The sequence below is a fragment of the Pleurodeles waltl genome, chromosome 2_2, assembly GCF_031143425.1.
Source record: "Pleurodeles waltl isolate 20211129_DDA chromosome 2_2, aPleWal1.hap1.20221129, whole genome shotgun sequence".
NCBI classification, from domain to species: domain Eukaryota; kingdom Metazoa; phylum Chordata; class Amphibia; order Caudata; family Salamandridae; genus Pleurodeles; species Pleurodeles waltl.
In genome coordinates, this window is record NC_090439.1 from 347,975,181 (window position 1) to 347,999,837 (window position 24,657).

Sequence of the window (24,657 nt, forward strand, 5' to 3'; positions counted from 1 at the left end):
CACATGTTACTGTGTTACTTTATTTACAATACAAGGGGCCAGAATATCTAAAGAGATACATGGCACTGCTTCAGAAATTCCCTTTAACATTCATCACTTGGTGGCAGCTTGGCAAATTTCTAAGAACTTGTATTGATTTTCCTTTTTGGTGGAGTGACCATTAAATTGAACGTTGCTGGCACTAAAAGTCACATAGCAGCTGGTGGCCATGTATAATCTTCAGGATGATGCAGAAGGAATATGTGAAAGGGCAATGATGGTAGTAGTTAGTACTTCAATATCCATGTATAAGATTTCACAGCTTTGGGGCCTGCATTAAGTAGCTAAGATTGTCCGGATAAGACAGCTTCATGCCAGAAGCTTCCTGCTCCATCCCGAGAGTTGGCAATGGTGGATCCTGTGATTCCTGCTGTTGAGGGATTTGTTGATGCCTAGGAGGAGCAACCTTATCTTACCTTTATTGTTTGCTAAGAGGATTCAACCCAGTTATTTAGAAGAACTGTCTCAGTGCCACCCTGGTTTGGATGCTTCCATTGCTGCTTGTGCAAGAGTGTGAACTCTTTCACATTTCAGGGGTCCCAGGACTTCTGAAGCATTACTTTGTAGTTATTTTCTCCGAAGGTGAACTGGTGTTCCTTAAGGCCACATGAACTATAAAGCCATAACCTTATCATACCTGTAGGTGAGTCAGTCAACTTTGATTCAAACATTACTTTACCCATAGTGAAAATGAGGTTTATACATCCTACCTCTACTATCACCTGCACCAACCTATTGGTTGGTTGTGATGACACTGTTTCTTCTTGAGGACTATTGAGAATTCTTCAGAAACATGAAGTTCCTGCACCTCAACAGAGCCCCCAGAGATTGAGTCTTGGATGCAGATTGAAAAAGTGTAGGAACTGCAAATCAATCAAATTAACAACATTCAAGATAGTTCGATGGTAGTCAATAAGGAGAGTTTGATTATATATTCAAAGTTTTATTGAATCATTTAGTATATCAAGTTCTTTATTAGCAAGTCATTAAATCTCAATGCAGTTACAAAACAAACCATGAAGCATGTTCTATAAAATCTAATTCCTGTTGTAAGCTAATTTCAGAATAGAAATAGAACATCAGCAGAACTCATAAAGAGCTCTTGCCTCATATATGAAAGCATATAGGTCCTAATTTAGAACTTGATGGATGGAATACTCCATCAGAAATGTGACAGCTGTCCTGTCTGCCATATTATGATCTCCATAGGCTATTATCGGATCATAACACGGCAGACAGTATTCACCTCTGCCAATTTCTAAATCAGGCCCATAGTCTTTCAAAGGAACTTCCTATAAAGTGAGGTTCAAGAAACTCTGTAGAATTTCTAGTAGCTAAATTCAAAGCCGAATTAAAGTTGCTCACAAAATAAATCTGAAGCACATCAGCAAAGAGTCAAATGCAGAATGTGCAATCCATTCTGCAAGTTTTACCAAAAAACATTCTAGACACACAATTCATTCAACTATTCTCTGACACATTTGGTTAATGTTGGAGTTCTTCACACCATTAAAACTATAAGAGAAAAACAAGTCAAGGTAAGTATGATAAACTCCAATATTAAACACTCCTGTTCTCACGCTTTTCTAACAGTGCTTATTCATAAAGAAACAACTTTTTAAGATTAATCTAACATTGCAGCCATTTTACACAGGTGAAATGGGTAAGAAAGCTAAGTTCTGACATTCTGTCTATTCCTTCTTTTGCTACCATAGAATGTGTGCGTCATGAAAAGATATACATTTATGACCAAGACACAGGTCAGAACTAACAAACAGGAAAGAAAGAGGGAGAGAAAGAAATGAAATATGTGCTTTTCAGTAGTTCAAATTAAGTACTCGTCTCTGTGCATTGCAATGCGTAGTCACCAAGCACAAAAGGGACGTTTTTACGATTCAAACGCTGCAGGCTTTTTTTTTTTTTTTTTTTTAGTATTTTTGCTGGTAAACAACTTGCCTTTTAACACTATGGGGCACTGCTTTAATGTTGGTCACTGTTGCACTTTATTTGGTAACTTGGTATGACAACTACATGATTCCTTTGCTTCTAGAAATCCCTGGTCCCAGACCTCTCGGCAGACCTAACACAAGGAAAGACCGCTTCTGCTCCAAGTTATGTCTTAATGCTTGGAAACAGACCCTAAGCAACACCAGGCCCAAACCTGATCCAGATCCTAGCTTAGCAAATAACAAATTCTCACACTGGATTACTCATTCACTTGATCAAGTGATTCCTGTGAAAGCTCAAACTTGATGTGTAAAAATCTCAAACTAGATGTGTCAATAAAAAGGCAGCTGCTTGGCATACCCCTCACTGCAGGACCCTACACCAAGGGTTTAAAAAGGTCGAGAGGTTATGGTGGAGAGACTATTAAGAAGACAATAAAGCAAAATGGAAAGGCCCTATCAGGATGTATCACCCTGAATTAAATTAGCTAAGATCGCTTATTATGATGGAAGGATCAATATGGCTTCTAACACATCACAGGAAATATTTCAAATAGTTAAAACCTCACTAGAGCCCCCTTCTACCTGGCCTATTCTTGAACCTTCAGCTCATCAGTGCAATATTTCATGACATCTATCTCACCTTTCATAAGCCTGACTCAGGCTCTAACCTTAGACCCACATGAGTCGGGGAGGCAGGTTATAACACTGCTATCACAGCCTTTCCCCCCATGACACTAGAGAGCCTACGGAAACTCACTGTACCTAAGAGCCCCAATATCGGTAGTAATGAAACTACAGGTTGTACAGAAAGCTGCAGCGAGAACTCTTTACAACAGTTAGAGGAATGAGCCAGCCCGGCAAGCACTATCCTCCCTCCATTGGCTCCAAGTGGCTTAGAGGATTCATTTTAAAGCCCTTTGTTTAGCCCAAAAGGCTTTCCTCAACAAAGGGCCTGAGATCACCCAACATTTGATTGCACCATATATACCAGGAAGAAGACTGTGTTCCACCACTGCCTGCTGAGCTGTGATTCCAGAAATAAAAATAAAAAAACAGAATCAGGGGTTGGTCATTCAGATATAATGCTGCAAAACTCTGGAACTCACTACACCCCTCCTTGCAGACAGACAAATCTGAACTCCTGTCCTGAAAACTTCCAAAAACGTGCCTGTTTGACTGTCCCCCCCAGCCTCCCTTGTTAACTAGCATTGCACCAATCAGTGATGGGACGCCTACGGGCAGCTATGCACTCTATACGTGTTATAAAGATAGATAGACAGTGTTTAATTCAGGCCTACAAAATATTCTTAGGCAGGTTAATAATACAATATTTTACATTTGTAAAACACCTCAGCAGTTGTATTGCCCGCTTGAACTGTTTTTTTTTTAGTACAGAGAACTATATTGCAGTTTTCAAGTTATACTACTGACTGTTGAGCCTAAGCATATCAAGATACAAGAATATTATGGACAGAATATGGAGGGCAAAGTATTTAAAGGTAAGAAAGGTAAGATATAGAGGAAGTACAGTTACTATTCCTAAATCTATATTTATGTACCTCGCCGAGGTACATATATGTGGAGTTAGATATACAGAATCTATGCTTATTTACCTTTACATTTTTCTGGTTCAATACTTTGCGCTCAATATGTGCATGCGTAAATATTCTGACTTTGATAATCAAGGTGAACACCCATATTTCAGTACAGCTCTCTTGTTAGGTGGTATGCTATTCTTAAAGAATTTATTAGAAAAAAATTACCTGCCTTGTTGTGTTTTTTGGTATATTAACATTTGTACTTTATTATGTGATGGTAGTAGTACATTTTAATAGGTAGCAGAATTACAGGTAATCATTTATTCCTGAAACTTGTTAGTTCCTGGGACGTCATTGAGCTCCTCTGCATGGGTCTTTGTTGTAGTATACGCCGGTTAACAACTGAGCTTCTGTCTTGAAATAATTCCTAATTTCAATGTTTTTTTCAATATTGATTTCAAACAAATATTATAATATTAGCTTGTTTTTATATAGTGCTTCATGACACATTTCTACCTACAAAGGTGCTACTATTATTTAATGCTACTCGATGTGCCGACCTCAGAAAGATGGAAGGCTGAATCAGTCTTGCCAGGTTTCGAGCTTGTGACCTACAGATAACATCATATTTTAGTGATAACCATTCCACTCTGTAGTCAGATTAGCACAAAATGATAACGATGTGGTCAGAAATATATTCCTCACTGACTGTACAAGTGCTGAGCACATGACTCTTAGCTGAAGCAGGGCAAAGAGTGCTCAGCTTATGCGGCAGTGACAGGTGGGGGCTTAGCGCTCATCCGTCACCTAGACTTATTGTTTAATATCAGAGGTTGATCCAAAGCAAAAGTGAAAAGGGCAGAAAAGATAGACAGAAGACTAGAAAAATAGAAAGAAAACCGCGACAAAATGTGAAAGTAGGGATGAAAAGAATCTGCAAGAGTGAGATTAAGAGACCCGCAGTTAAGGGCGATGGAAGGAAGAAGCCTGAGGTGGAATCAAGATTTAGCAACTCTAGTATGTAACAGCAATTATAGCAGAACCCTAAGGCAAACTATAGGCACTTGTACTAATGATATTATTATTTTTAGTTTTTACAAACTAAATATACGAAAAGTCGGGCAACCGTATCTGATGAATCTTCTCATGAAAACGCAGGTAGATGAATTCGGTGTAAAATCCAACAGAAAAAGGGGAGTCGTGCTGACAGGGAAAGAAGGTCTGCACTTAGTTTCAAGATTTGATAAACGAACTTCGTCAAGATGAGGAGGGTGTCTATCTTTTATTACTTTGTCTCTCTCTAGCTCTCTCTCTCTTTCGGCAAATATCTATTTCCTAATCTCTTTACAAATGCCTGCATTTTTAAAGGAAATAATCGTCTTTTCGTTTGTTTGTTACAGACATTCCGCACATGTTTAATCATATCTTCCTCCAAGGGCATTCAAATTTTCTGATGCGGGTGTGGTTGGATGTGTTGTTTTTCCTTCATGAAATAACCCTTTGTATCTAGCTCAGTGTCAGCGGAATGTGTAAATCATATGGGTATTGTGAAGCTATGTTCTAACATCTCCACAGGAGTACCATGCAGTAATGTAAATATTCAGTTGTTTGCGTTCGCTATTTCTAAATGCTCACTTATGTTTGATGATATTAGAACCAAGACAAAGGCAAACAAATTGATATGCCCGAGATCACACAGTGTGCCCAGCAGGACACGCTGGCATTAGAATTCTTATCTTCGCCGTCAATAGTTGTAATTTAGCTAATAGACTGCTTATTTTAAGATGCTTAGATTTACAGGGAAAACAGAAAATATACTTCACCTTAACTTGTGAAACGTAGTGATTTTTTTTCAAAACATAAAAGTGCCTGTGACACGTCCATATTATTTGACAGTACGACGCTACACAGATGTAACGAACCGGTAATAGATCAGAAGAATGAATGAGAAGTTGGCCTGTAGAAAAGTCGGACTGTTCGAGAGGAAAAATCATAAACTAACTGCAAAGCAAAAACACACAGCGCTATGAAGTGAAAGTAGCTTCAGTTTGATAAGGTACAAAATAGATTTGCGCTGATCCTATTACTAAATAAGTATATTATTGTTCCATTCCAAGACTGAAACCACAGTAGTGTGACCAGAAGTCTCGGATTTTTTTGGGGGGAAGTCGTGGTTTGTCACCATCTATCCTGGCACGATTCAGTAAATGTTCACGTCTTGAATGTCGGAGAGGGTTGGCTGAACACAGAGGGAGGCGACTTCTGCTCTAGTGCAGCCTCCACATACAGCTCAGGTTTGTTTTTCCAGTAAAGAAGCTTTGATTTATAGTACTATGTTTTCTAACCTGTCACTCGTTTAGAACAACGGTGAATGGTGTTGCAAGCACATTGCATTTGTAGTGGTATTTCTGTGTGAGGAAATCTCCCCTCAATGCAGCTTTGTAGGCAGTCTAGAGTAAATGTGCAAGTAAAAACTTGTGGACTCCCTCAAACATGCACATTTGTGAGTGGTTTCCCACTATGAGGGCCTCATTCAAAAAGGGAAGCCTACATTTTTGTATAAATTTACTACTTTTCTGTATTCACAGACTATGTCCAAAGTTTAATGAGTCAACACTCCCTATACTGTGTACGGCGATCTCCGCCTCGGTTGCAAATGCAACGTCTCTGAGTGTGGAGAACTCCGCACACATAAGCATTGAGAGTGCAGAGTTGTAAAACTCCACATGTAGTTTGTGAATACTGAAAAGTAGTAAACATAAACAAAAGTGTAAGTTTACCTTTGTGAATTAGTCCCTGAAAGCATAGATTTACTCCAGTCCAGGAAGGAGTAAATCAGGTTTCAAAGCGGTGACAGGAATACAACACCCATGATGTTCATAAAGGCGTAAGTGCAAGAGTTTCTTCACAGAGACAAATATTTTTTATGCTGAGGAAAGAAATGTAAGGAAGTTGAATTGCATTTTACACTCATATGTCGATAAATGTACATGAGTACATTTCCTTGTACGTAGCAGGATATATATATGTGGGCCAATAGCCTCCCTGATAGGCATATATTCTAAGCATAAGTTATAGTGATTGTCATGTATTGCAGGTTGAAGAGAATCACTTTTGTAGGCAACTTCTTTCCCTTACTCTTTCACCTCCTCCTTATATTTGTACCCTGGAATGTTTTTGAGAATTCAGGAAAAGTTGAAAATTTACTCAGTGCAGAGGCATGTGACTACTTAAGTAAATTTCCGATTTTTCAGAGGCCATCTTTGTGATTCAGGCCCTTGGTCTGCACACATTTTTTCATGCCTGTTGTTTATTACAGCTAACAATAACTATTGCACACCAAATCCTGGGGGTCCATCGTTCCTACTTTTTTACTTTTACAAAATGTGTTTTGTGAGTACAATTATGAAACACCTTTCGACTGCTGTAATCTATACACCTCAGTATGGACTAAGAGGTTTGTTTGTTGAAGCTTTCTTACAATTTTAAGCAATGACAGCTTTTAGAAGCCTCAAAATACTTTTGTCTGGACACCTACCTGTAGTGACATGGATTAGGGTCACCTGAATTATTATGAAATATTATGTATTTATCAATGCCATTAACCAAAGTTGAAGTTAATTAATTGCAACCCCACCTACACCACTTTGACAGGGAGCGACAACGCCATTTGTTTTTAAATTATGTTTGTTATTACAGTTGTAGCCCCACTCCACCTTACCCCATTCTACTCCGTACCACTCTACCCCACTCCACTACATTCTAACTCAATCTAGTACACTCTGGTCTACTCCACTCTATCCTACCCCACTCCTATTCATGGGATTCATTGAACTGATACTAAAAATGTTAATTCAGCAGTTTGGTGTTCTAACTGTTTAAGCTTTTGGAACAGCCATATTTGCAGTTTTCGTCCTAAAAGCATAGAGGCTTTATAGAAATACACTCAACTTTTGGAGTACAGGCTTACTTACTATTCAAAGTGGAGTTTTCAGATATTTGGGAAAAGTGTATTTTTATGTGTCCTGCCTCTACTCTGAGCAAGAAGGAAAAGTAACAATAACAATCATCAGTAAACCTTGTAGGTCTGGCACTGGCTGTCAATCTTTTGTTTTTTAAAAGTATTCTTTTTTGTCCTGTGTTGTGTTTTGTAAATTTTTTTTTTTTTTTTTTAAACTTTATAATTCTGCCATGCCATACATAAACCCAGTCGGACTCCCCAGCCCAAGTAGTAACACAAATTGTATGATTGAAGTATAAATTGCAAAGTAATGAAGAACAACAAGTATTGAATTGACAGTTGTAAAACTTTATTGCAAAATACTTTACTTTCTTCAGTCTTGCCCATTTTTGTTTGCACACACTAAGCTAGGAGTTTTTGCCACTAAATGTGACTGCTTTTCCTGTGTACGTTCACAATGTGCAAGAGCAGGATGCCATCACACACAGTAGTTAGCAAATGGTTGAGGTGGTCTGACCCATTGTCCTACGCTGTATGATGTAGGGATGGAATATAAATGTGCATGACACAAAAATAGATCAGTGGGTGAAGAGGGCTGGTTCAATGCCCCTATAAAGAATTATTATTTATAAACGTCTTGGCTAGCACCAGACTTTAAAATGTATAATATCAAGAAATTGGCAACAATGGTTACAAGTGTCGCACATTCTCATCCATTGCAGCATTAGTAATAGAACCTGTAGTTGTGCTCCTACGCTACTACCACACCTGCTGCTGAAGTGTCTCTCAGCCGTGTCACTGTTCCAGCATCAAAGTGATAAAATAATTATGTAGCGGAGCATTGTTGAAGTAGAATAACACGTTCAATCACACTAATTGCCTCTTAATCGCATGTAGTTTCACAGTAATACAAAACTTGTTACTGTATGTTATTAGATTAGAAAAGTCATCCAACCATCATGTGATGTACCTAAAATAAATGTTACTTCTTTGCTAAATGCAGTTCAAATCTTCACTGAATGCAGTTCAAATGAGTATATATTGAAATTTACAAACATATTCTAATTGTAGCTGCCTTTGACACGATGCATGTGATAGCTTATAAGAATACAAGTAGAACAATGTTATTTATGACATAATTGTCAGCCGGCACATGTTTCATCCCATTCATGGAACTTCCTAAAGGCTGAGACAAAAAAGCAATACAAAACAGAAAAAACTAAAACATGATTTAAAAATATTTGTGTATATCACTGAATGAAGAAAGTGCATCCATCCACTGAGTAGATAGCACGCTCAAAAGGTGAAAAACGATATAAAAAAGGAGAATTTATACCTCCACCCTAAACCAACATTTGAGAAAACACCCCAAAAGATGACTACATATGTGTGTGAGGCACCCAACTTTTGATGTCTAATTATAAAAACCAAGATATTCATCATGTATTTAGAGAAAGAAATAGTCAGTAAATAGAAACACAAGAGATAATGAAAATGAACCATAGGAGGCATCATTTGTGTGTAGTATAGAAAAAACGGAAAAAGATCAATAAAACCATGCTATCCAAGTACTTATAACCTTGACTAAACAAGAGTAACCGACATCAAAGAGTTCTCTCAGTCAATACTCTTTCAGGTTCATGGAGTTCACTCATGACCAATAAGTAAGTCCAAAAGTAGTTCCTAAGTCACAAAGAGAAAATCAAATGCAAATGTAAGGTCAAAAAACACTTGTTATATCCGCAATGGTAAAGCCTGACAAGAAAAAAACAATGGAATTCACCCACCTTATACCAAATATGTTCCCAAATTATAGGTAACTTTACAAGTGACGGCACATGACACGCTGCGATAATCCTAGAGTTCAAAATGTGACAGGCATGCCACTTTGTATGTTTAAACGTGCTCAAAATAGGTGGTATGACATGATAAGAGAGGTAGCTTCAACATATGTACCAACCTAAAATGAATCCTGTAGGCTGCTGTTGCATGTAGATCTCATCAGCATTGTTAAAGTGTGGAGAAACAAAACTTGAAAGAACCAGTTTTATGTCAAAAGGTGATAATACCGCAGTGTCATTTTAGAATGTAATCTCTTAGCTGTTCTTCATCTGCCTCTTGAATTGATTCACAAGGACACCAGGGTGATGAAGCAGGCTGCTGGATGCACCACTGCCAGGTATCATTGCTCTCAGTGTATTCGTGAAGCTTTGAATCCTTGTTCCTGTTCCTCATTTTTGTTGCCACACATGCAGTTAAGGAAGGAGTTTGTCGCGGATAGTTTTATAAAATGTGAGAAACATCCCATGCCATTTGTAATAAATTGCGCAGCGGGAAATTACACTTGGCATCCATAGTACCTCATTGGCAGCCGCACTGCCTAATGAGTTAGCTCGAGGCAGCATTACCAGGAAGTAGATCACAGTATGTGAAACAATATTTATTCAGATTTTGTACTTAAACTGGAGTATGTGGGCAGAAAATACTCAAACTATAATCATGTGATCGGAAACATAAATAGCTGTAGCCAAATATCTGTGGTAAATTAAAATGGATTATTGGCAATCCGAATCATCCATTTTAATTTACCACACATATTTAGTAATAGGCATTTTCTTATTACTTATCTGGAAATCTTAGGTGATGGTTTATCGATCCCATTTAAGGATAGAGAAGATTAAAACCGGTAATTCACATCCAGGCTTCTCCATGTCTATCTTTTGTAAACGTTTAGTTGTATTAGAAAATGGAGGTCTGCGTCATATGTTGGCGATCATTCAGTAGATGACCCAAGTTTATTTCCTGAACATTGAATGTCAGTGGTGTGCTAGAGCAGGGAGTCTTCTTGGTGCAAGAATTGCACCCCATAGTTACACTGGGTCTGTCGAAGGATTCTCTAAAGTTATATTTCGCAGTATCTTTGGAAAGAGTATCATTATTCTATTCTAGATAACATTTACAAAAATATCATCTCATTGGATGCAGATTTTCTATTATCAACTCCAATCGGGCAATATTTTTGTAAACAACATTAAGAGAACAATATTTCTGCCACAGAAGGTATTTGTTATGATATTCGGGTACCATGTCCCATCTCAGCTTTTGTTTTTGCTACAGTTGAACGTTTTCTTTAATTTTCTGTGGTGCATCAAGAGTATTGTTGTTGCCCCATCTCCTTCATTTGTGAGGCTTCCTTTTGCCCTGCTTCATTTCTTGTAGGTAATTGTCCCATGATGACCAGCTGGACACGGCATTTACTATAAACTATACATGATCACCAAAGGAGAAGAGAGATATGGCTAAATGTACTAAAACTGTGGTCGCAAAAAACATCTGAAATGTTTGCATTGACTTTTGTAACCACTAAATTATTTTGCAAACCGACCTCTGTGCCAATTGTTTGGTTCATAAAATAACCATCCAGAAGGAATTGCAGAACTACCTGTTAGTATTCATTAGGCAGGTTGCAAAATGCGACTCCCTCTGATTGACTGCAAAGACCGGAATGTTAGCCTGCAATGAACAGCAGAACACCATGCCTATCATGAATATCAAAAAAGAAAACGTTTTTTTTTTTCAAGCAGCTCAATTTTGTTAAAGGAAGTTTTCAGCTTGAAAATTTTAATTGAGCTGGCTGTGGTGTTATGGACCACTGTGTACTCCCCCTAAAGCTGCCACGCCAATTTGTAAAGGGAGTGAAATGAGTTACTACCCCAACTTGGAAAATGGCTATATATCACTGTTTTGTGACCAAAATGTCAGTCAAAAATCATTGATACACATGGTACTGATTTGTTATTTGAAAGGGACACCCCACTAACCATTTCTAAACATATTTTGCGGTTTGGGAACTGTTCTCCATATTGTGAAGGGTATTAAGGGCCACATGTACAAATATTAGGTTTTATGTCTCGCAATTTGCGAGTCGCAAAACGTGATATACAACTGTGTCAATGACACTGTTTGCGATTCCCAATGGGGTCGCAAATAACCTACCTCATAAATATCCATGAAATAGATCGCAATTTGTGACCCTATTGAGAATGGCCGCCCTCACAGGGATGGTGGCCTGAGGGGACAGCAGACCACCATGTGACTGCTTTTAAATAAAGCAGTTTTTTTTTAAATGCAGCCCGTTTTCCTTAAAGAAAAATGGGATGCATTTCACAAACTAATATGAAAAGTTTTCTTTTCATTTTTTCAGAGCAGGCAGTGGTCCGTGAAAAAATATTTTCACTACCATTCACAAAGGGGAAGGGTTTGCGAATGGGTTAGCACCCATTTTAAATAGGTGCTAACTGCAAATGTTTTGTGACCGCATTCACGGTCACAAAACAATTCTACATCGCACTGTGACTTAGTATTAGGACGGGAACGCCCCTTCCTAATTGCGACACACAAACCTATTTTGCAATTCGGTAAATTGATTACTGAGTTGAAAAATAGGGTCTGTACATACCAAAATGCTTTTTTCTTGTTGCAAACGGCCTATTCTGCGAATCCGGCTGTTTGCGACAAGAAAAAAGATACTTACATCTGGCCCTTAGTGCGTTTCAGAAAGATTTTTACTGGTCACAAGTTTTGTGATTTACAGAGGGTTTGCAACTAGTGAAAAATGTAGTTCGCCTGACCATTAGCTTTAGTGATCTGGGGTGAAGCACAACTCTGGGACCCATGAATGCTTGACTGGAGCGGACTAAGCATGCTGGACACAAAGATTGCTTTGTTATTTCAAGCAGTTGGCACACTTCCCGTTTGGTTTCAATAATCTATTATCTTTGATTGTAGTGTAAAAAGCTTATAAGTTATGTGATACCTGCATTGCAAGTTTCCTTTTTATTTATCGTCCTAAATACTTTTCACATTGGTCAAAAGACATGCACTTACCTACTTATGCAATAACAAGAGTAACAACTGTTTAAACTAACAATGCTAAACGTGCCCCTAGGAAGGAACACTGCATAATCAGTTCAAGCACAACATAAATCGGCATTTCTTAACCCTTTTGACTTCAGTGAATGCCCACTGAATCACACCTGGATGCCAGGAACCCCTGCCTAAATGGTTTTTGTGGTTCACAGCTCAAAATAATAAACAAAAATACAGAACCATATATAAATTAAATACATATACAAAATATGAAATTTGTTTTGAATTCACAAACTAAAAAAATGCAAAAATAAAATTTTACTTTTATTGGGAAGGGTGGAGCTTTTCAAAACTGTAGTTCATTTTCTAAAAGATGACGTGATATGCTAGACTCTATAATATATTTAGATTTTCCTCCTAATGCATGCTCTCTCTGGTGCATATTACTGCTTCAGTTGAGACCAGCAATTGTCCAAAGTCCATAATGTTTGCTGTACACAACCTTCTGTAATGAATCAAGATAAGGGTACCAACTTAATTTTTAGTCTCTACTTTCAAATTCCTTCACACTTAGACTATTTTAAATCTTCAGTTTCGATTTTGTATGTATTTGTAATTTATTAATCTGCTAACACTATGTAATTTTCTTAACAGTCATGGACCTCCTAAGTAAGGGTCACAAACTCCCTAGGGGTCCCCATCCCACAGGTTAAGAAAGATTGCCTTAAATCATCACTAGTCTTAATTGGACAATTGAAGACAACAACACCTGTCCAACAACTAAACCATTCCTTCTGGATTAATAGATTGTGTAAAAGTTCCCTGCATAGGTGTGAGAAATGGCATTTTCCAGAACAAGGGGCAATTATGAGGCCTCTTCTGAAGCTCCGTCAGTTAAATAACAGAGCTAGAAGATATGAGGTTTTATCTCAGCTATGATGAGTAAGTGATCTGGAAAAGAAGCAGTGGCAGCCACATGTGGGTTCCATGCAGATTTGATAATGTTAACAACAGCTAAAGAGAAATTCAAGCAAAGCAGCATTCAGAGATAATAATATTTCTGAAATAGATGCACGGAATATCCCAGTGAACAGTCGTTTGGCAGGTGCTTCATTATCAGATGGTATTGTTTCTTACCTGAAGTTTATGCTGCTTGTACTGCTTTCTGCTGAACCATCTAGTAATCTCTACAGAGAGAAAGGCTTTATCTGCTTAGGAAGACTTGCTACCCAGGTGTCTTTCTGGTGTCTACCACAAGCATGTTTTGAGGTTTCTGACTGTATGGTCCTCAATAAATCTCTGTAAAAATGTAGGTTTTGCATTTGTTGATTTTGACAAACTGCTAAGAAAATAATCTCATTGATGCACTCCTTTGCTAAACGTAGAAAATAAGCTTTGCAAACTAAAAATGTGTTCATCTAGACTCTTATATTCTGGTTCATCACTGTGATAAGGTAATTATGGCGTCATTCAGTCCTTGTCTTTACACCTTCAGTAAATAATGTCAACAAGTGAAAGTACGCCCGATGGATGCGCTCCCTCAAGAAATGAAGCAGTTGGAGATACAATCTGGTGAATCCATTCCCTACAAGTAACTGACCGAAAGAAATAATAAAATTCTTGAATAATAGAATAAAAGATGAGGTTCTCTTAGTTAATGCATGAACATTTTACAGAATGAGTCAGAAACAGTGAGCGGAGATTTTCTCTGATATACATGCCTCTTATAGATAGAAAGGATTGTGGCATTTGTGAAGATTTATCAAATCAATGGGAGCCCTTTTCACAAAATGGCCATTACTCTCATGCTTCAGAGGCATAAGCATACACATTGCAGAAGTTCAATGAATGTTCACATGATTTACAAAGCTTGCAGGATCTGGAGTCTATATGTCAGAGTAATTTGTATGTGTAAGGTTAGGAAAATCTTCCAGTTTAAAGACATCTTGAAAATATTTGTGCATGTAAGGACCTCCATTTATCCAACAACGCTCAGTAATTAAGAAAGTTCAATGTTCTTTCACGCATCTTCTGCATCACAATGTTATTTAAATGTAAGTATAAAAGTGCAGAGTGAGTGACAGCAGTTGGCTTGTGAACATGTGCTTATCCACCTAAAAAGTAGTCCACTTTAGTGCCGGCACTGGCAGGCTGATCTCTAGTTTTATTTTAGCTTTGCTTGTGTTTTTTTAATTTATTTTTCCAACAAATCATAGTTTTCTTATTTTTAGGCAAACGTATGCAAGCATCCTTTAGATGGCAAAATCTTAACTTTTTGCTACTTTTCCACAATTAATGTCTTGTGCATATGTTCACAAAATTAAAGTAAAAAGACAAACGTGAAGGTTTGCCACAGCCAGACCTAGTGGCTCTGCCATCGTTGATTATGTTAGCAAGACTCACGTAACCATAGGAAATTATGAATCAGGAATATTTGTGAAAAGCTGGTGCGTGTGTCTCATGTGCCTCGGAATAGAAGAAATAAATTAATGTTGGTGAGCAGAAAAAGAAATAGCATGAAGACAGGGCGATGGAAGACAGATTTAGGGTGATGGGATAAAAAAGATTAAGTAATGTACGTGGACTCCTGAAAGAGAGCTTGATGTTTTCTTGAAAAGTCAAAATAAAACTCATACAATATCAAATGTATGATGAGCGCTATGCTGTTAAAGCTAGTGGCGAGCTCTGTGTAAACATGAATGGCTTATTTGTGTATGCTTTTTTTTATTGGGTGATACCGCCACATGAATAGAAAATGAATATCTGAACATGCATTTTTGAAGGCCACATATAAAAGCAAACATGCTTGAATTTTGCTATAGATCCTTGTTACAAACAAACTTGAGAGGCCAATCAATTAGCAACATTACTTAAACTTTACAGTGTGCCACAGCTTGAAGAGGCCTGCAGAGAAAGTGGAGATCTACAGACCTTAAATGTGTATTATTCTAGGAAACACCACTAATGATGCCAAGTGGTCAATCCTTCATACTCACCCTGGTGCATGGGTGCCCAATAAATAATTGTGAAACTCCATGATATGGACGCTCAAGCTATGCAATGATTTTTTGAACTCCTAAAAATTAAATAAACGGGTCTATGAGTGGTAAATATAGCTTACATTTGGTTTATAAATAAACTATTTGGTGGAGGACTTGCACTGGCTAAAGGGATTTCATTTTACTTCACTGATGTTTTAGCAGAAATGTGCGATTTTGTCTATTGCTAACCTTGTGGACATAGAGATGCTGCTCTGCATTTTAAGCTGGTGTATGTCAATCACATGAGCCCCATGCATGTGACACTGTTGCATGTGTTTCCTCAAGTCTGAAGCTCACTGTCACCGCCACATGCAACATGTTCAACTTCGTCCAACACCGTTATGTGACCATGCGTCACAAAAGGAGTATCCACTTGTTTGACCAATGAAAAGGCACACTGGGCCTTGACAAAAGGTAGGAAAGCTTTGTAGAAATTATACAATGCATTTCAATACAATATACATAAAGAAGCAGGTTTTGTCAGGAGTCTTGGCCATATTCCTAATAGCTAGAAACTTAATGAGCGCTTTGATTTTGGGATGCTGTTCGGTATCATTGTTGGGGACAATGTCCCACAAAGCAACAACGCCTTATCAAAAGTTTATAATAGAACATGTGTATAAGTAAATAAATAAATAGGCAGGCAAACATTTCCCACGTAATCCTCTAGAAAGACAGGGGGCTCCACCGTACTCTATCCAAAAGCACTTTTTTGTCAAGTTATTTTATTTTCTCCTCTGCATTAGATTCACAGTCCTCTTTGTGGAAGTTTCATTAACCCCTTGGGTGACCAGGACGAGCTGGTTTCACCCTCGGCCATGGTTGCCGTGTGCCGAGGATGAGACCAGCTCGTCCTGCACCAGGCCGACCGGTAGAGCGCTACCGCTTACCCCGTGGGCCATCCACCCACACCCCCCGGTCAGGGATGGCAGGGGAAGCACTTCCCCTGCCATCCCTGACCCCCCCTCCTCAGCGATCTGCTGGAGTTGGCACGTCATTACATGCTGCCCGGGACACGCTGGAAACATTTACTTCCAGTGTGTCAGAGGAGAGAGGACTTGTTTAGGTAAGTCCTTCTCCTGGGGGTGGTTGGGGGAAGAAACAGACACAGGGGGAAAGATTTTTTTCTTTCCCCCTGTGCCTGTTTTGAATGGATTCCTGCTCCACGATTGTGGGTGGAGCAGGAATCTACCCATTAGGCACCAGGGATTTTTTAAATTAATTTTGGGGAGTGACCCCTTAGGCAAGGGTCCCTCCACAGGGGGGCAATAATTGGTCTGTGTTTCTGACCCCCCGGGGGATAGATTGGCTGTTTTTTCAGCCGATCTGCCCCCATGGGGGTCGAAACCCACAAGGCACCAGTGATTGTTTTATAATTATGTTCTATGGGAGCAACCCCTTGGGCAAGGGTCGCTGCCCTGGGAGCAAGATATTTTTTGTATGTTTTGGTCCCCCCTTAGGGCTAGATCGGCCATGTTTTTGGCTGATCTGGCCCCCGGGGGGTTTGAAGCCCACTAGGTGCCAGGGATCTGTGTGTGTGTGTGTTTTGTTTGGGGGGTGGCCCCTTGGGCAAGGGTCACCCGCCAAAAGGGGGCACATAACTGTTGGCCATTTCTGCCCATGCCTATTATTTTTAGGTCGATCTGCCCCCAAGGGGAGCAGAAGCCACAAAGACACCAGGGATTTTTTTTGTGGGGGTGGCAACCCATTGGGCAAGGGTCACTCCCTAAACAGGGCACACAACTGTTGGCCATTTCTGCCCTACTTGCGGGCAGATCGGCCTATTTTTTTTAGGCCCAATCCACTAAAGCACCCACTAAGGCACCTGGGATTGTTTTGTTATCTATCCGTTTTTTTCTGTTGTGGGGGCGGCCCCGGGCCAAGGTCGCCCCCCCCAAAGGGGGCACATAACTGTTGGCCATTTATAACCCCTGGGGGCAGATCGGCCTATTATTTTTAGGCCCAGCTGCCCTCAAGGGGGGCAGAAACCACAAAGACGCCAGGGATTTTTTCTGTTTGTTTTTTTGTGTGGGGTTTGACCCCCTAGCCAAGGGTCGGTCCCCAAAGGGGGCACACAACTGTTGCCCATTTCTGCCCCCCTGGGGGCAGATTGGTCTATTTTTTTTAGGCCCATCGGGGCAGAAAGCACTTAGGGGTTGGTGTGTGTGTGTGTTTTGTTTGGAGGGTCAGCCCCTTGGGCAAGGGTCGCTCCCCATGGGGCACATAAACCAGGGGGGCAGAAAGCCCACTAGACACCAGGGAAGAACTTTTTTTTAAAAAATAGGGTGAGGGGATGGCCATACCTCCAACCCAAATAAATTGGGACAAAGTTGTTTTGCCCACCGGTGGGCAGATATGGCAATTACCCCGATCCACTCCCCGGGTGGGGTGGGCAGAAAGCCTTGTAGATGCCAGGGAATTAAAAAAAAATAGATAGTGGGGTGGTGGCGACCAACCAGTACGGACATGGTTATGCCCCCACCACAACTGAAGGGGGTAGCAGTCTTTCAGCTATCCCCTCCGCACACTAAAAGATCTTATCCCAACGGCAAGCAAGATGACATTTGATTATTTTGGGTTTCGATTTTACATTTGGGCCATGAGAGCTTGGCTAACTCTCAAAATCGTCCCACTTGGAATGGTGAGGGCTGCACTTTTTGGACTTTGGGACGCTGCAATCTAGAAAAATCTATGAGACCTAGACACATCTGAAAACTAAAAATCTGGGTGAGTCCAGTGTGGTGTGCTTTACATGCACCCCGCACCATTTTCTTACCCACAATGCCCTGCAAACTTTGCTTGAAATCACACTTTTTCCCCACATTTTTGTGATGGAACCTTCAGGAATCTGCAGGAATCCACAAAATCCCTACCACCCAGCATTGTTGCATCTATAACGATAAAAATTCTGCCCCACTTGTCAGCCTAAAAACTTTTTTTTTTCAAAACAGACCTTTTGGACCCGCTTTGGTTCCCTCTCAGTTTTGACATGTTTTTGGCTCTTCCCTGTCAGAAGCACTTGGCCCACCTACACAAGTGAGGTATCATTTTTATCGGGAGATTGAGGGGAACGTTGGAAATATGTGCCGGTGCGGTGATCCCACACAGAAATGTAGGGAAAATGTAATTTCTTTTTAGCAAAATTTTAGGTTTGCTGAGGATTCTGGGTAAGAAAACACACAAATCACACTTTTCTGGACTCCCTCGGGTGTCTAGTTTTCAGAAATGTCTGGGTTTGGTAGATTTCCCTAGATGGCTGCTGAGCCCAGGACCAAAAACGCAGGTGCCCCTCCCCTCCCCTGCAAAAACAGGTAGATTTGTAATTGATAATTTTGAGGTGTCCACGTAGTGTTTTGGGGCATTTCCTGTCACGGGCACTAGGCCTACCCATACAAGTGAGGTACCATTTTTATCGGGAGATGTGGGCGAATGCTGGGTAGAAGGAAGTTTGGGACTCCCCTCAGATTCCAAAACTTTGCAGCACTGAAATGTGAGGAAAAAGTGTTTTTGCTGAGGATTCTGGGTAACAGAACCTGGTGAGAGCACCACAAATTATCCCATCCTGGGTTCCCCTAGGTGTCTAGTTTTCAGAATTGCACAGGTTTGGTAGGTTTTCCTAGGTGCCGACTGAGGTAGATACCAAAATCCATAGCTAGGCACTTTCCAAAAACCACATCAGTTTTCTATGTAAAAATTTGATATGTCCATGTTGCATTTTGGGGAATTTCCTGTCACGGGCACTAGGGCTACCAACACAAGTGAGGTACCATTTTTATTGGGAGACTTGGAGGAATAGTGGGTGGAAGGACATTTGTGGCTACTCTCAGATTTCAGCATTTTCTATCACTGAAATGTGAGGAAAAAGTGTTTTTGTTTTTGCCAAATTTTGAAGTTTGCAAAAGGATTCTGGGTAACAGAACGTAGGGAGATCCCCACAAGTCACCATATCCTGGATTCCTGTAGGTGTCTAGTTTTCAAAAATGCACAGATTTGCTAGGTTTCCCTAGGTGCTGGCTGAGCTAGAGGCCAAAATCCACAGCCAGGCACTTTCCAAAAACATGCCAGATTTCAATGTAAAAATGTGATGTGTCCATCTTGCATTTCCTGTCTCGGGCACTAGGCCTGCTCACACAAGTGAGGTACCATTTCTATCGGGAGATTTAGGGGAACACAGAATAGAACAAGTGTTATTGCCCCTTGTCTTTCTCTACATTTTTTCTTTCCACTTGTGAGAGAGTGTGTAAAAAAGAAGTCTATTTGAGAAATGCCCTGTAATTCACATGCTAGTATGGGGACCCCTGAATCCAGAGATGTGCAAATAGCCACTGCTTCTCAACACCTAATTTTGTGCCCATTTTGGAAATACAAAGGTTTACTTGATACCTATTTTTCACTTTTTATATTTTACCAATAGAATTGCTGTATACCCAGTATACAATGAAAACCCATTGCAAGGTGCAGCTCATTTGTTGGCTCTGGATACTTAGGGTTCTTAAGGAACCTACAAGCCCTATATATCCCCGCAACCAGTTGAGTCATCAGAGATAACGGTATACTGCTTTAAAAAATATGCCATAGACAGAAAAAGTAATAGAAGAAAACGTGGACAGAAATTGTTCTTTTTTTCACCTCAATTTCAATAGTTTTTCATTTTAGCTGTTACTTTCTTATAGGAAAACTTTGAAGGATCTACAAAAATGACCCCTTGCTGAATTCAGAATTTTGTCTACTTTTCAGAAATGTTTAGCTGTTCAGGATCCAGCCTTGGTTTCACACTCATTTCTGTCACTAACTGGAAGGAGACTGAAAGCACAAAAATAGTAAGAATGGTGTATGTCCATGTGAAATGCCAAAATTGTGTTGAAAAATGTGGTTTTGTGATTCTAGTCTGCCTGTTCCTGAAAGCTGGGAAGATGGTGATTTTAGCACTACAAACCCTTTGTTGATGTCATTTTCAGTGAAAAAAACGCACGCTTTCTTCTGCAGCACTATTTTGCCATTTAAAAAAACAAAACAAAGACTGGGTACCTCTAGAATCCGCAGGATGTTGGACAAAAAAGGGCACAAATTTGGCGTGGGTAGCTTATGTGGCCAAAAAATTATGAGGGCCTAAGTGCAAACTACCCCAAATAGCCAAAAAAAAGACTCAGCACCTGATGGGGAAAAGGCCTGGCAGCGAAGGGGTTAAAATAACATTTTCCGTGGTCATACCCACACCTTACAGGGTTCATACTCACAGTTCCAAGACAATCTCAGGACCCCATACACAAACATTTTTCTGTGACTTACTGTTGTAGTGCACTTGGTTTGCGCTTGAATCTCAGGAGTAGGCAAAAGTAGGTATCCGTGGTTAGTGCATGAGTAAATCAGCCCTATTCATACTAAACTGTTGGCAATGTGGCCCTACAGTGTGTATCAGCAAATGTCCCCGAGGAATTCAATCTTTTTTTTAAACTTCTGTAGCACCTACCAAAATCCCAGAACAATGACACACCCTGCAGACGTCTCACTTTACAGTAAAGGTAGCTTTGTCAGCCTTTGGTAGGGGACAGATGAAAGGCCTGTGGTCTACCGTAAACAGGAAAGAAATACTTCGGGGCTAGATGATGAAGGGATCATCTCCTTAATGAGCTGCGATTGAAAGCGCCATTGTTTCCCTTCACTAGTCAGTACTGTCGCCCTTTGTCTCCCTGGCCTTTGTAACGCTCGAGTCAGAACTCTTTCTGTTGTCACGAGTGTCCCGTTGCCCTACTAGGGAAGCAGAGCAATTGAACAGGAACTTTCATAAACTGTCCTGCCAACTAAATGTTAAACAAACGAAGCCCCCAGGGTTAAATACAAAGACGACGACATTCATATGTTCCATTGTTATATTGTATTGTTAACTCTAGGATTAAATAGTTCACAAAAAGCTGCATGAAAAATGTTTAAAAAAAACTCGTCATTTACAGAATTCTCAAATAAGACTAATAATTATTTAAGAGAGTTGAATGTGGCTTCTTTAGGCGCAACCTCTACTCCCTAGTTATCATTCAAAACACATTCAGTTGTACTGTATTTATTTTTATACATCGGAAACCTAGTTGGGGAGCACCAGAGCGCTGTACATTAATACTTTTGAATTATACAATTACATTACATTTCACGTATTATAGCGCTAGGAGATTAAGTGATTTGCCTAAAATCACTAGGTTTTTAACCAAGTGGAGAGACTGGATTTCGACCTATGGTCCTCAGTTTCAATGTCAGCAGCTTTGCCCCTTGAGTACAACCTCTGCTTTGTTTATTAAACTACCTGTTTTCTCTACACCATCTCGTGGTGTAAAGCGCTGTGAAATCCGTACAATTAGTCATAGCGCTAAATAAAACAGATTAAATACAGGAAATCAATACTTTGCTATTCATATTCAAACATTAGCAGTAGCTCTTTTATTCCAGAGTTCCTTACCTTACAATTTATATCAAAACAGCACCTCTGATATCAAATTGCCAGCTCAGTGCAAAGTAAAAATATAAGCGTCATACTGCTTCCTGATTATTTGAACACCTAGAGCAAGCTCGAGAACAAAAAGCATCCCTGGCACAATAGACAAGCATTAGCAAAGCTAGTAGGTCTTGGTTTTTATTTTTGAAAGTGGTTGGAAATTTCTTTGGGTGTTCTTGTGTTTATGTATTCAAGTGAAGTTGTGTGTCTGGGTGAGACAATGAATGTGGGGGCAACTGAATCACTGAATTGGTGACAAACGCAGGGATAGATGAATGGGTGAGTTGATCGCTCATCAACATGCAAGAGTGGAGATTAGCTTTCTGTTATCAGCAACATGACTGTAGCCACCCGTGCACTCACTGATCATCATGTCCCATCGAAGCCCATCTGTTCTGCCAGCCATTTCATTTTTTTAGCAATTTTATTTTGCATTTTTAAGAGAAAACAAGTGACTATGACACACAATACAGTTCCACTAGGAGCAATAAACCTTATTCAAGGATATCGGGAAATGTAGCCCACATACACCCAATTATAATGAGGAAGTCAGTTTGAAGCACAACCTTGCCCCGGTTGGGCATTGGATAACAAGAAACTCCCAATACCGCCTCAAACAATCCCAAAGAAAGGAGAAGGAAAAGGAATTGTCAATGCCAGTTGGTCTCGCCTACATGAGGAATTGACTCTGTCGATGTTTTTAGCTGTGTTTTACAGCAGTGGAGATGCAGTGCAGCATGACTGAAAGTTTTTTTTTTTAAAAAGCATTATGATGAGGCCAGCGATGGAGAGTAGGAACTGTGACAACACGTAAGGATAGAGTTGAGGCAACACGGAGGGCTGGTAGTGGGGGGAGCGATAGGATGCAGCCAGCGGTGTCAGGATCATAGCACTTTTGTCTTGTCATGGCAAGTGGAGGGGCAACATGGACACTGGCTAGGGAGGAGCAACAAGAACAATGATGGGAGGGAACAGAAGTAAAAGCACTGGGATGCAGCCAACAGGGGCCGCTTAATTAACTTTTTTTGTTATGGTGGGGGGACAGCATGGACCGCATAGGAAGGGCAGTTGAGTGAGGAGGCGTAGTAAAAACTAGAAGGAGGGAGGTTGAGTTGGAGCAAGGCAGCTCAGACAAAGGGAGGGAAGGTGTACTGCAAGGCAGTACGGTCACAGCAAGGCAATACGGACAAGGAGTTGGAGGGTGAGAGCGGGAAACATCCTTTTTTACTACTTTTTTTTTACGAAAGTCGTGGTTAACGAAAGCGCAACAACGCTTTTTTTAACCACAACTCTGTTTTTTTGTGCCTTAACTACGTATGTTCGGAACAACGAACATGCGTGGTTAAGGTACAAAGAAGGGAGTTGGCGAAGGAGGACGACGCAGGTGACAAGGGGTTGACTAAGGTAAGTGGTGGGTTTAGGTTTTGGGGAGGGGGTGGGGGGTTTTAGGTTTTGGGGTGGGGTTGGGGGGGTGGGGTGTTTTTGGTTTTGGGGAGGGGGTGGGGGTTAGGGGGTTTTAGGTTTTGGGGTGGGGTTGGGGGGGTGGGGCGTTTTTGGTTTTGGGGAGGGGGTGTGGGGTTAGGGGGTTTTAGGTTTTGGGGTGAGATTGGGGGTGGGGCGTTTTTGGTTTTGGGGAGGGGGTGGGGTTAGGGGGTTTTAGGTTTTGGGGTGGGGTTGGGGCGTTTTTGGTTTTGGGGAGGGGGTGGGGGTTCAGGGGGTTTTAGGTTTTGGGTGGGGTTGGGGGGGTGGGGCTTTTTTGGTTTTGGGAAGGGGGTGGGGAGTTAGGGGGTTTTAGGTTTTGGGGTGGGGTTGGGGGGTGGGGCGTTTTTGGTTTTGGGGAGGGAGTGGGGGGTCAGGGGGTTTTAGGTTTTGGGGTGGGGTTGGGGGGGTGGAGCATTTTTGGTTTTGGGGAGGGAGTGGGGGGTTAGGGGATTTTAGGTTTTGGGGTGGGTTTGGGGGCTGGGGCGTTTTTGGTTTTGGGGAGGGGGTGGGGGGTTAGGGGGTTTTAGGTTTTGGGGTGGGGTTGGGGGGGTGGGGCGTTTTTGGTTTTGGGGAGGGGGTGGGGGTTCAGGGGGTTTTAGGTTTTGGGGTGGGGTTGGGGGGCTGGGGCATTTGGGGTTTTGGGGAGGGGGTGGGGGGTTAGGGGGTTTTAGGTTTTGGGGTGGGGTTGGGGGGTGGGGCGTTTTTGGTTTTGGGGAGGTGGTGGGGGGTCAGGGGGTTTTAGGTTTTGGGGTGGGGTTGGGGGGAGTGGGATGAGGGATGTAGGGTGAATGATGCCTATTAGTAATGGTTTTATCAGGAATGCCTTTACAACGAAATATCGTTGTTAAGGCATTCGTGGTAAAATCATTAGTAGTAAGAACGAGGTCGGTGTTCTGACCTCGTTGTTGAGGTTAGTAGTTGTTTTTAAGTCGGTGTTCCGTCGTATAATCGGTGAGAGCAAGCCAATACTGACAAATTGCAAAACATGGAAAATAGGAAGGAGGAAGAGAATTAGCACGGAAACGCAGACAGCGAAGAGAGGGTGGGTGGGCATAAGGCAGCATGGCAACATGGACAACAGGAGGGAGGGTGGAGGCAAAGCAACACAGGCAGTGGAAGGAGGGAGGGAAGGTGGGGGCATGCCAACAGGAACAAAAGGAGGGGAGTATACATGAATGGGGGCAAACAGGCGGACAAGGTAGGAGCACAGAGGGATGAGAAGTAAACAAGGGAGCCAGAAGAAAAAGACACACTCTGGCAGGGTGCTTAAAGACAAAGAAAAAAGTAGCACCTA

The 24,657-nt window shown here is 40.9% G+C and overlaps 1 protein-coding gene across 7 annotated transcripts in view; it reads left to right on the forward strand.

Moving 5' to 3' along the window:
• ARHGAP28 (Rho GTPase activating protein 28) overlaps positions 1-24,657 on the forward strand; it is a 1,060,144-nt gene that overhangs the window by 707,675 nt on the left and 327,812 nt on the right. Inside the window, exon 1 of one of the 7 annotated variants that reach the window (XM_069219854.1) lies at positions 20,197-20,217. The exons of the other annotated variants lie outside the window; for them this stretch is intronic. The gene's annotated coding sequence lies outside the window, so the exon portion shown is untranslated. Of the gene's footprint in view, positions 1-20,196; positions 20,218-24,657 lie in introns of those variants that run through there. 7 annotated transcript variants of the gene reach the window in all.